A 13,546-nucleotide genomic window follows, 5' to 3' on the forward strand; every position below is an offset into this window, starting at 1 on the left:
TTCATAACGTTCACAAACCAACGATGACATCACTGATGGATGCTGCTTGGGGATAATAAGGACCATATATAGCAAACATATTTGCCCCGTGTGTCCCCAGAAGGTTAATCTGTCCATTGTTATGCTGATGTCTCTCTCCACCCCCCACCCACTGCTCCTGCTTTCTCATTTTATTTATTGTGCATCATAATGGGATCTTTTGCATTGTGCAACATCCACATACCATTTCACAGTAATACGTGTCTGCAGCATGTACTGTGCATGAAGATTGACATCACACATTGGTTTGCGTGGGAGCCAAATTTAAGCCTTGAGACCAGCTTTATGATTGACGCCATCTTGTCTGGTTGAAGCTAGGACCTTCCAAATATGGAATGTGGGGCGGAGCCTGGGAGTGACTCTTCCATCTAGTTAGGGCTTTTAGATTTGTGTGTACTGCATCATCGTAAGCTGCATAGTACACATTCTGCTTCATAACAATATTGCACGTGAAGTAGAGACAAATTGGAAATCATTAAGAAAATAAATAGACATTTATCTATCAAAGAAATGGATGAAGCAAAGCAGTGATCATATAACAAGTTGACTAACTCATGGAAAACGGCTTTAATGAGATGACATTTCCTTTGGAGGCAGCAGCTCTTTCCACCTCCTATTATCTCTGTTGAGTTCAAGGTGAAGTTTGCCGGCGAGGTGAGAGGGATTCTCCCCTTTCCTTTTGATTTCCTTCCTCTGATCATTCAATTTGAGAAGTAATTCCCCTCCTGGTATGTGTTTCAATCGGAGAGCTTTTCATCGTGCGGTCTTTGTCAGAAAAGATTACATGTGAGTTTTTCCAATTTAGGAGGAGTCGGAAACCACAAACATGCATGACAGTTTGACTGCATTTCTTTGCTTTATTTTATACAATGAAAACAATTTCTTAATTCCAGCAGACAAAACAGTTTAACTGTTGCTTTAGGTCTGATCCATGTAGGTTTTTAGAGAGTGGTAGTGATAGCTACATGTTACATAGATATCACAGGTTCATACAGACAATGAAAATGAAAAACTAAACTTTATATAAAGGCTTACAAGCTAAGAACTGCAACTGAATCCTAATTTGACTAATCACCATTTGTATTCACAATCTAAACAATAAAATTCACTGTCAGTCTTGGATTTTGAGGATTTTCTCAAGATACGTCATTATATAGTTATCCTGTTTAAAATAGGTTTTGCTCATAAACTAATTTGACAATTTTGGGCAGTGAAGCTGCTATTTTAATTGAACTTTCCTCAGTTAATTTGTTAGATCTGTGTCAGGATTGGCATCAAAAAATGCCCAGCTCAACACAAAATACTTAGGTTGGTAATTCTTTTGAGTTAGCTGTAGGTTTTCCAGTCAGCGGCATGCTGGGATGGCAAAGAGTGCATTCGGGTTGGGCAGGCGATGTGATCATGATCCCAGCATCATGATACATTTTGATGATTGTGGTTTCCAGAGGTGTTGAACTACCATGCGCACGCTGTGTCTGAGGTTGTGTAATCGCTGTGGTGGTAAGATTATGTGCAATCGTCAATAATGTATATTTCCATCACTTTAATTTAACGAGGTCAGAAATATAATCCTGCTTTTTTCAGTGATTGTTCTGGATTACTCATCTAAAGTGTTATTGTGTGATTTCAGTCACAACACGTGAATTCACAATCATTTACATCACGTGGTAAGAAATTACCAACGTGTATGGTAACTGACAGAAACGTCATTTGTGGCCCTCAAAGGCATGGTGAATAATTTTGAGTGCATTTCATTCGGCATATGCCGAATGAAATTCAACTTCTTCATCGCTCCAGAAGTGAGATTCTCCCGTTAGTGCCATTTCTGTATTTTATTATGTTGCTTGGCCGAAGCTGCACGTTTTCAGTTTGTGCAGGTTTGAATGTGTGCACCTCAGTGAAATGGAGAAACTTGAAAAGAAATCTCAAAATATTAAAAAAGGTGTTGAGACTTTGTTGAGAAAAAGGCTTGGTGACTAAATGATGATGTACATGAACCATGTGACTTCAATGTCCACTGAAAACAGAAAACATCAGATGTTTGTGGAGCAACAAGAAAACCAACTGGTTTGAGAGACACTCTCAGTTATTTTACCTTGTTGCATGCTTTCCTCTGCTGTGGTGGAAAGTCACCCGACCTGAGAATTGGCACCATCAGTCATTATCTTAAAAAAAACCAACTCTGAATATTTGCAGAACTTTAGTGGAGGGACACTGGTAGTAATTAGCATTTTCTTATGGTGATTTCGTCAAAATTTGATTTACATTTGAGCCATATTTGAATAGGTTTGGTGATCCTGACTTTTCCACTGGCTCCACCTCCAAGTCAAAATTTTAATTTGTCCAACTTTTATTTATGACCAAATACTTAAAAAATGTGAACATTGAACATGGTGAACTTCTACCTGCTGAACATGAGTATGTTAGGATAGTCATTGTAAGGATGTTAAATGCTGCTACAGGTTTTCCCAACATCCTGCTCTAATAAATCTTAAAAATATTTAGTTGTGACAAAGTTTTGGAAATTTCAAAGATTGAAACCTGTTGAAAAACAGGTTTACTCCAATGGGAGACTTTTGAGTAACATGCTATTAACACGGTAGATGCTAATCCACCAATGTGTTTGAAAGCCAGTCGATTGATTTACCAGCGTCTGCATCAGATACGGGAAAAGCTTTCTTTTCAAAATGTCCTTTCCACTTCTTATCCAATCTGCCTTCTGCAGCAGGAAGACAAATAGTCTGACAAACGAGAAGATTGTGGCAAAAATACAGGAGCTTTTTACAATCTCTCTGTATCCTCGCACACTTTGTCTTCATTGATTAGATCACTAGGTGCCTTTCTGACTGCTGAGTTTTGGAGGCCGAAGTGCGTCTGAAACCAACATCTGTGGTCAAATGGCACGCTGTACAAACGGGTCCTTCTCGGGTTCACTCGGGTCCTGACAGTGCAGGTTACGTTGAATTACAAGACCGGGTCAACACCTAGTATACGGCTGGATGAAACCCGAGAAGGCTTTTCATAACATTTGTCTGTGAAAAGCAGCCGCAGTGATGTTGTTGCTCTACCTGACTGCAGTGGTGAGGAAGGAGCTCCTCATTTACCGTTCGGTCAACATCCCACCTCACCTGATGTCATGATCTCTGTGGAAGGACCTCCTCATGGAAGGACTTCCTCATGGAAGTCCGTGGAGCGTTTCTATCGCCAAAAAGTGATCTACAAGGCTGGAGGAGTTATTAGAGTAAAGTCCATCTAGGTTACTCACGATATGATGTCCAGCGAGTCCATCTGGTATATGAATGAATGGAGAGAGTGTGAGTGTGTGTGAGTGTGTGTGTTGAACTACACTATAAAGTAAGAAGGAACCCAAAGTAAAGAAGAAATAAACATAAACTCTCACATTACCAAATGAACATCTCATTTAATTTAAACCCGTTGAAAGACTATTTCTATTCTTGGCAAGCTGCATGCACAGCTGATACTAACGCCCGTGATGCCATCAACGGGTGCCAATGTATCAGTAATCTAATACTATGGTTGGCCACATGGGGCTCATACCACCCACACAATCTGATCATTTACATTTACTCATAGTAAGGAACTTTGATTTGGCTTTTTTAACATTTGGCTCCTACACTCTGGGTAATAATTAAAAGATTAAGACCGTGGACCCGGCTTCTCTGCTTTACCTCTGAACACCAAGACGAGCTTTTCATTCGAGAAGGGTCGTCGGAGCATTCGGCCGAACGATGGTTTTAACTTCAGTCAATCACGTGACATTCGACCGACCGATCATTTGTAACTTTCCGTCTTTGTTGTGCTGCTGTGATTAAACCAAAAACTTCCACTCACGTGGTTGAAGTGATGAGTACAGACAGCGGTGTGCTAAGAGTGCGTTGCCCAGGCAACAGGCCAAAGTTCCACTTTAGCTGGAATCAAACTTGATTAGTGACAAATATATACACTCATTTTATTAAAAAAAAACAGCTGTTCAATCCAATACAACAGCTCTGCCATAAATGTAACTTTTATGAAGTTACTACATATAGACAAGTGTGTATACGTATGGTAGATATTAGGTGTCACTTAGACATACTACAAGTGACGCTTCTCATTTTAACTGGTGAATTTCCTGCCCATATAGAACAAAAATCAACTTTAAAAAAGCCTGCTAATGTTACATGAATGTTTAAACATCTTTTTTCCTAATGGATGCATCAGAGTCTAACAAATGTGGGTGTTTTTCCAAGTCAGAACCAGAACCACAATAGAACTATTGGACCTCACGGTAGGTTCATCAAAGGATCACAACCTGAGATTTTGCACTCAAGTTACTGACACAACACCACCATAAAACTCTGGGCCGTATTTACAAAGATTCTTACAACCCTCTCAGTGAGCTCCTAACTCAGCCAAACGTTTTTTTTTTTTTTAGCTTAGATGTGATTTAGGAAACTTCTCTGAGCAAGGAACTGATCTTAGTGAGGAGGCGTGGTCGACCCCGTTGCTAGGTGACAAGTCTTTTTAAAAGATGTGATTGGTTGATCAAAAAAATTTCCTCCTGGTGATAATGGGCACAAAATGGACAGTGACATCCAGTGGAAACAGAATGAACTGCGCATTAAGAGCAGGCTGTGAAAGTGTTTGCGTGTTCGCTGCTGATGAAGGTTGGAACAGACTCGTCATTTTTCCAGTCACCAAATATGCAATCACTTTATTTCTGTTATCGTGTTGAGTGGGAGATGAAATGGACCACTAACATCATCCCTGCGGATATAATTTGTCGTGTTTCATTAATGTGCCATCATTCAGCGTTTGAAGAATATTTCTCTTACCTCGCTGTACTTTATACATTTTCTCCTCTCTGTACAGTTTTTCTCCTTATGAGCTCTCTTAAGGGTGACGATGTTTTGTTGAATTACTTTTATCTTTACAAGGATTTACTCTGAACTTTAAGGGAAAATTCGTAGAGAACGTCACGATTCTAAGAATTTTCTTTGAATTTTGTCACTAGCAGTAACTTTTAGTCAGAGGAATCACAATTTCAAGAAAAGATGGTAAAAATAAAACAACAACCAAAAACCTCCCCATAAAAACACAGTTTTCTGGATTATATTAAAGATTTGAAAGTTGTTGTTGTAAAAACTGCATCTATTAAAAATCAATGACATGCAGCCAGCTGGTTTTGAGAGACCACAGTGAGACCACAACTTTTCTGTATCTCCTTGTTTGCAGCACTAAGATTCTCTCTGTTCTATCGGCGGATGCAGACTCTCATTGAAATCATAGGTCACAGTCGGAGCTGCTGAGATACATAGAGACTCACATTGTACCACCTTTAGATTGGGAAGATGCTGAGGGGTTAACTAGTCGAGCCAACCATAGGGGCACGGTTTCATAGACACCCATCTGCCAACAGTCAAACAAGCTATTGTGAAAAAAGAAATTATACGACGGGAGACAGAAAAGAAACATTTCCATGAGAAAGTTCAGAGGAAGAGATGTACATCCACTGATTGCCGGGCAATAGAAACCGAAGATGAAACTGGAAATAGAGGGACAGACGAATAAAGAAATAGACGGATGTGGTCCCAGATTACATTGTTGAGTGTCCCCTGTTGTTATGGAGGATCTCCAAGCTCGTTAAAATAACTTTCTGACACTAATAAACCCACTTACTCTTCTTCTGTTAAAGTTCTGAAGGTTATTTCAGTTTCACATTTAAACCTCAGACCGATCTTATTAAGCAAACAGAAACAAAATAATGGCAGGGCTCATACAGCACAATTCAAGAAATACTTCTGTCATTTTCATTTTAGAAAATTAGCCTTATTTACTTTAATGGGGGAGAGTTGGATGAAAAGATTGACGTCACTTCCTTGTCTGTTGTTTCATATAAGACTGGCTTAGCACAAAGATTAGTAATGGAAAACAGCAAGCCCAGTCCTGTCTCAAGGTCACAGAATCCACATACACACTATGTTATAATTCATCTCCTAACTTAAGAGATTCATATTTTTGAACACTGTGCTACATTAGAGAAATACAAAACCGCAATAAAAAGCTCTTCAAATATAACTGCACACATGAAGTGAATTGGCTACAAGACTAAAAAAGTAGTGATGATCCTCAGTGTGTGTACTGTGTGTGTTTGTGTGTGTGTTGTATGCATGAGGCTGTTCACATTTAGCATTAACATCCGCCCGGGATGATCCACTGACAAGTGGTCAGCTGAAAGTACAGGGGTGAATGTAATCAGGGCGCATTGAGGTGTCATTGAGATCCGATCTAATCAGACCAGGTTCCTGTGTTTGTTTCTGACCCGGTGCTTCCGCATGTCTCATTACAGCTGGTTTGTTAGTTTTGGGTTTCCTTTTCTCCTCCACTCAAATAGTTCTTACACCTAAAGGATCTCTCCCTGCTCTTAAAAATAAAAAAAATATCCTGCGTGATTTCTGCCGAGTGCAGCAGAATCCTACAGAAAGTCGGAGAGATTTACTGGAAACAATAAAGCAGCTGTTTATTGAATTAAAGCACAAGCTGCTTGTCTCTCATAAGCCTCCTCTGGATTTAGGTTTTATTTCATTTAAGTATACCTCATCTGTAATCTCTGACCCAGAGCTGTGGAAGAGCCCCCCCCTCCTCACATTTCGGTTCGAATGTTTAGTTACTTGTATATTTAAACAAGTAACGTGTTTAATTACATATAGAGCAGGAAAGTGAGATCTGGTCATAAGTGGTCACTCAAGACACATGTGGAGATGCATGATGACTGCAGGTGTAGCCTGCTCTTCTTTGAGCTGTCCACTTGTGATCGGATCACCCAGAACACAAGGTACTGTCCTTTACTGTCCGGACCAACACTTCAGGGATGGAGAGAGGCAGAGACACCATTGTAACGTTGATCTACAACGTTTGGAGAGCAACGCAGTGACCCACGCTGCCTGACAAGCCACGGTTTTAGGTTTCTTTTTCTTCCTGCGACTTAACAAGTAATGAAAACTGTGGTTGACTAAGACTTTTCAATTTAATTTCAATGTATTTATTTATATAGCGTCAAAACACAACACAGGTTATTTCATGGAATTTAACAAATTAAAGTCGTAACAACAGAACTTTTCAAAATTCAACAATTCCCACATAATCTAGGAGGGAAAAACTCCCCTTTAAGGGGGAAAACAAACTCCCTTTTAACAGGAGGAAACCTCCGACAGAACCGGGCTCAGAGGTGGGCGGAGCATCTGTTAACAGAACCGGGCTCAGAGGTGGGCGGAGCATCTGCCTCCACCGGTTGGGGTGAGAGGAGAGCAGAGAGAGAAAAGGACAGCATAGAGATAGAAGAGAAGAACTGTTGGTGGTCCAACATGGCTGGGGACATCTGCAAAAGAAAGCACAGAAACTACACGAGCAAGGGGAACTGTATGGAGAGACAACAGACAATGAACAAAAACTATGGGATGTAATGTAATGGTGGCATATAATCAAACGACTTTTCTCACCAACTAATGCTTAATTGACTGTTGAAGGCAACCCGACTCTATCGGATGTGGTGAATACTTTGTCTGCTTGATGCGTAGTTCTACACATGCTGATGGTATTTTGTTGCTCACAGCCGCCTGTACAACTCTCAGTTGTCTCGGTTTGTGCGTAAAGACTTGTATTGTGCAAGTGGCAATTAATACCCGTGTGTTTTGTCACGCTTGCAACATGACATAAATCTGAAGCCATAGTGTGTGTGTGTGTGTGTGTGTGTGTGTGTGTGTGTGTGTGTGTGTGTGTGTGTGTGTGTGTGTGTGTGTCATTCACTGTCCCTCTGGTTGTTAAAACGTTTTTAATTTTGACAGTTCATTAAGTTCTTTGAAATCTGAAATACTGCGATGAATTTGTTAATTTCCTTATTTCATGGAATGTTTGACAGTTTTGGAGGAAGTATATCTGTGTCTCAGCCTTTCCTGTCTAACAGTGACCATAAATTCGGTTTTTGTTTGGTTATCATGATTTTGGATTATACAGGATTATTTAAATTGTCCATACGATGACCACTTTACCAAACTACAGTATATCTGTATGGCCTTTGATGAACACCATCGCCGTGGTAACAAATCAGCCCATGCATAACGCCCGTCATGATGAGTGTGTCTCTGTGACAGACGGCCGTGTGCTGATAGAAGAGACAGGAAGTGGAACAAGGCAGACTGGATAGGACCAGATCAGAGGAGCACAGCTGCACCTGTGTCACTGTTACATCAATGAACTAAAGGCCTGATGATTGCTGCTTTTGCTGCCTTAGGGATGATGTTCTCACTTCCAGTGTAATATTATTGTATGGACACCTCTCCCCACCACCCCTGCTCTGTGCATGTCACTTCCTGCCACTTCTTTCTGTTCCCCAAAACTTTCTGTTCCCCAAGTCTCTCTGCTGGAGGTTAAGCTGCATGGAGAACTTGCAGGCGCTGCCGAAACAGTGGTCACATAAACGTGTGAAACTCTGTAGCTGATGTTGATCAACCAATGAGAGCTTGGGATACTTACTCATGAAGGTGGTAGCGTCCCCCTGCTGCGTGCACGTCATGATGCTGCAACAGGAGCAGTCTCTATACATTTGTCCAGTGGCAACGTTACAAAATGAATCACATTAATAAAACACATCTTGACTTAACCTGGTTGATGAATGACATTTACAGTGCAAACTGAACGGGATGCAGGACTGCAATTTGAGAAGCAGCAGTTTTCAAAATACAACTAAACTAAAATCTACACTAAAGAACACAAAGTATTTCGGGGAATGATATCATATCTGTAGCAGAGATTATTTCACTTCAGTAACACTTACAGAGACTTGTTAGTTGGATAGGTACGTGTGTTCTGTTGCTGTTGTGGGGTTACACACTGCTGAGTTCACCCCTGAAAGAGATGGCATGGCGTTCATGAAGTTTGCCCTCACTGGGTTCTGAGTGTGAAAATGACATAATTGCTACTGAAAGCAGTTAATGAAGTATGGATACGAAACGAGGCCAGAGAGAGCAGAGAGAGTTCTTTTAAATGCCACCAGAGCCCTTCAGTGACTTCTCACCTCAGTCAGCGGCAGCGACAATCGTACTTTACATAAACTACATATCCACACAGTTACCTGTTGTCATTGTCTGCAGCACTTTATCATTTTATTCCGTCATCACAGCCTTTTCTTCTTATCACGTTTCATTATTGTAGCGGTACCATACGTTCAGTGTTCTGAACTATATCAAATTAGGGAGGACTGTAAATGCCAAAATTAATAGGTGGATAAATAAATTACTTGATGAGTGAATGAATAGGCCTTTAGATCTACCAAAATAATATTGAAAATTAATGTAGCCATTAAATAATTGATCAAATGTGACATAAATTTATATTTCTGTCTTGATTTGTATTTATTTACTTTTGTATAAATTCATTTTATTTCATGATTAATTCATTTTGAAATCTTTTTATTTATTCATTACCCCTCTGCATTTTCCCCTGACTAATTTCCCCCAATTTGTTATCTATTTACCTTTCTTTATGCATTTCAAATTCACTATCTAGAGGAGGCTGTCAATCAAAGTGTGTTTCTGGGTCAGCTTTTTGCCTTTTGGTAGATTTACATCATAGTGCATAGATGCACTCCGTATACATGCTGGTGCCGGGGCTCGCTGTAGGAACGCTGATCTTTAGTCAGGAGATCACTAGAGAACTGAAGCGTTTTATTGTCGATGTGAAGGCTCTGGTTTCAAACCAAACTGAAATGAACTTTAATATGGAGGAGCTGTGTTTACTATGCACTATACTCTACTATACTGTACATGTAGCTGTGAACTGGTCTCTATAAAGGCTTCCCCTTCCGTGCTGTAGTTTCAAAAGATAATCTGCAAAGGCTAGATTGCATGGCGATGACATCATCCATGCATCAGATGTAAAAAGCTGGCACAAAGACAGTTTTGATGGTGTTCAGCTGCACCAAAGTCGCATGTGTAACAGCTTTATTCTCTTCTAAATGGGCTGAGTGTTTTACAAGGGGATTCCTGTAAACTGCTGCCACAGTCAAGTCAGCCTGTGCTGATGATGTGCATGTTTATCATGTAACACTTTGTCAGAAACACATCCTGAATTTTACAGAGCAGAATTATAACAAAGGCAAAGTCAAGGTTTTTATTAAAAGGTCTTTCTGTATATGTGTCTGTTAATCCACATGCAGGGTCATTGCTGGCCTGATGTGCACTGAAGAGAGGTGATCTCATTAGTAGATAAAGTTGAGGAGTTTTAAGCTGGTAGAACCAATAAAAGTTGTGCAGTTGCTGTACGACCCACTGTGCTGTTATTACAATCGGCAACTTATACATTATATAGTTTTTTCCGTGCTGTTTGGTCTTCACTCGTTGCTGTTGCAGTTGGTAATCTCAAAAATTAGGTGGCAGATTATTTTAATACATTCAAACATACATATTTGAATATAGATACCTGAAAATTACAGTTCATAGGGAGTTTGATTTACCCCATAATTGTCACAAATCAGGTTTTTATTCATTATCCAAAGTGAAGGATTGTCTGCAGTTTAATTGGCACGACAAATTACATTTTTTTGCAGAAATGAATGCAGTACTTCTGAGATATATTTGACTGAACAAAAGAAAGGTTTTGCAACATGGCCTGTAATGATAATTATACACAGGACAAAGTGCAAAACATTGCAAAGAAAGAAGTCGTGTTTCTTGTGCAGGCTGTCCTGAACAAGTTTTTCCTTCCCACTGACCTCTTACAATTTATTGCTATCCAATGCTATTCCCAATCGTGATCATAACTCAGTCCAATCCAATCGTACAGCTTGTCAACATCATTAATATACTGCTTAAATTGGCCGAAGTTTTCAAAGTGGTGACTGGATCTCCGATTTTCTATTAAAGAGAAAAATTCATAATGCTCTGTAGAAAACAGAGACAATAGTCTTCATACATTTACTCCAGTTTGAAAGTAATCCAGTTGATTGAGCGATGGCAGCCAAAACAGCATCAGCTGAACAATTAAATGGTGCTAAAATTACAAAAGTGTAAGTTGATGGCAGACGGAAGTGATGAGGAAGTAAGACACGGCACTAAAAAGTACATACAAAAAGGCTAATAGAGCTTTTCAGATCTGCTGTTCTCAGCTTTCTTATTTTGTTTTGACTTTCTCCTTTTCGATCTGAGACACTGAAGGCCAACTTAACATTCATCTGGATCTCCTCTTATTGTGTTTCACCACATCCAGTTTTTAAAGAAAAATCCTACAATGTGGCTCAATGAACTCTGTATATATAGCATGTCTTGGATTCGTTTAGGTACATTGTAGTGCTCTACATTGTATATTTAGTAAGGATCTAAACTGCTGTACATGCATATGTACACGCTTATTCAATTTATTTAATGATCCCAATCAGCCAATCATACGGCAGTTTTACAATGCATAAACTCCTGCAGTTATAGGTCAGGAGCTTCACCTCAAAATTGACACTAAAATCGCACTGCTTTACCGACACACCCCGTGTTGTGATGTTCCGCCCATCACATTGATACAACTCAGCGCAAACGTGGAAAAAAAAATCCCGTGGCGCTGCACAAAAAAAACGATGTGCCCAACTGCGCTGGGCGGATTATATACTGTAGGTAACAGTAAAACACAAGTCAATGCAGAAAATGAAGCTGTTTCAATGATTTCAAATAAAGAGATGCAGACCCCTGACTGTACATAAAGTTTTAGTAGCTTCAAGGTCTGAAAAATGAGGCCAATTGCGGAAGTGTCTTAAGCTACAATACCACAGAGTGCCACTAGAGGTCGGCTCCAAAAAGCCTCCGGCTCCATAGACTCCCATTCAACTTCTCTCATCAAATACGAAGTGAATAAAATGTGTCCATCAGTTATCTCGGTGTTGTTAGCTAAAGTCACTCCTTCTTATTAGTTTTCTGGAGGTCCATCTGAAAATAATCCCTCATTCATTAGAAAAGAAGATTCAAGAAGACCTGTTTTTGGGGGCGTGTCTGTTTGATTGACAGGCCTGTGGTGCAGTCAGGTTACAGCTATCGGTAGGCGGGACTTGGTATTGTCAGGTTTCCAATCAGATCAGTCAGATCCAACGCTGGCTCCTCCCCCAGCTCGTCCAAATATGGTCACTTCCTGCTCCAAACCGCTCCGAACTCTCAAGATGGTGAAGGACAGAATCTGAACTGGAGGATTCATAACGTTCACAAACCAAAGATGACATCACTGATGGTTGATGGTTGATACAGACATAGATATAGAGGAACTTTGCGCTACACTCCTACTATAAAATCTTGTGCGTAAACAGTCTCACCATCTTAAGTTAGAAATGTGCTTTTTAGTAGTTTTTGAAGAACATGTGAATTTCCATGACCGTTCACAGGGTAAATATGGGATTAAAGTGGGAAATGCACATTGCTCATCTATGACAGTACACTGAAAGAGAAGGTCACAGGTAAAGAATATTTACACAGACACACTCATGCATGATTTCTTGTTCATACCTTTTTATTCTTGAATATATCAAGTCCAAAATAGACAACCAGTAAACAGTTGGGACAGACTGTTAGAAGTGAACTCAAAGGACAGGTAGTGTCTGAACAAACAGAGCAGTGCAGGAATTAGATCCTGTTCACAGTCTACAGCATTAAATACATAGTTTGAAATGCATACATTCAAAAAGTAGCAGCGAGTGTCTTTATCAGCTCCTTCCAGTCAGCATAGAGGAGACAGACACGGTTGGAAGCTGGACAAATATAATCTGATATATAAATAGTCTATCCGGGGCACACACACACACGCGCGCGCACACACACACACACACACACACACACACACACACACACACACACACACATATGCAAACATCACTGTGACTGTCTACCTTAACTCACTGAGACAGCCGGCAATGCAGCTGATATATTTACCTACCGTGTTATGCTGCAGAGGGGATTTATGAGGGCAAACACAAAATTAGTCAGGAATACCCACAAAGTGTAGAAGATTGGGGCAGGGGGAGGTGGGGAGGATTAATGAGGGAGAGCCAGGCTTCGATAATACTGACGTTTGGAGCCGCCGCATGCTCCCTGAAAGCCCTTTGTTTAACCCTTATTGCCAGTTGCCATCTGTTATGATCCAGTTGCCAGATTGCCCGGAGCAACATCACCCCCCCCCCCCCCACACACACACACACATCACCCCTTCAGCTTTTGATCTGTAAAAGTAAAATGCAGCTCTCTTCCTGACTCCACTCACCGAGTGAAAGGCGATATGTGTTGTGACGGGTTGTGACTCCTGTGTAACCCTCGGGGCTCTCATGTTGTCATGTCGGCCACTTCCCTCTCCTCAGAGGAAGAAGTGACCTGTCCTTGCCTCAGTGCATCTCCAAAATAGGCCACGGCACACATGGAGATGAGGACATCTCAGACGCACCGAGGCCTAACTGATAGATTTCTCTTCGCACATCCAACTGCAGTCG

General features: G+C 40.6%; 1 protein-coding gene across 2 annotated transcripts in view; it reads left to right on the forward strand.

Annotated features, from left to right (window-relative positions):
* Positions 1-13,546, forward strand: part of LOC138207648 (protein turtle homolog B-like) — a 162,076-nt gene that overhangs the window by 50,185 nt on the left and 98,345 nt on the right. The gene's annotated exons all lie outside the window — the stretch shown is intronic.

The sequence above is a fragment of the Embiotoca jacksoni genome, unplaced genomic scaffold (assembly GCF_022577435.1).
Source record: "Embiotoca jacksoni isolate LCO1_2020_lvr unplaced genomic scaffold, fEmbJac1.0.p SCAF_33, whole genome shotgun sequence".
NCBI classification, from domain to species: Eukaryota; Metazoa; Chordata; class Actinopteri; family Embiotocidae; genus Embiotoca; species Embiotoca jacksoni.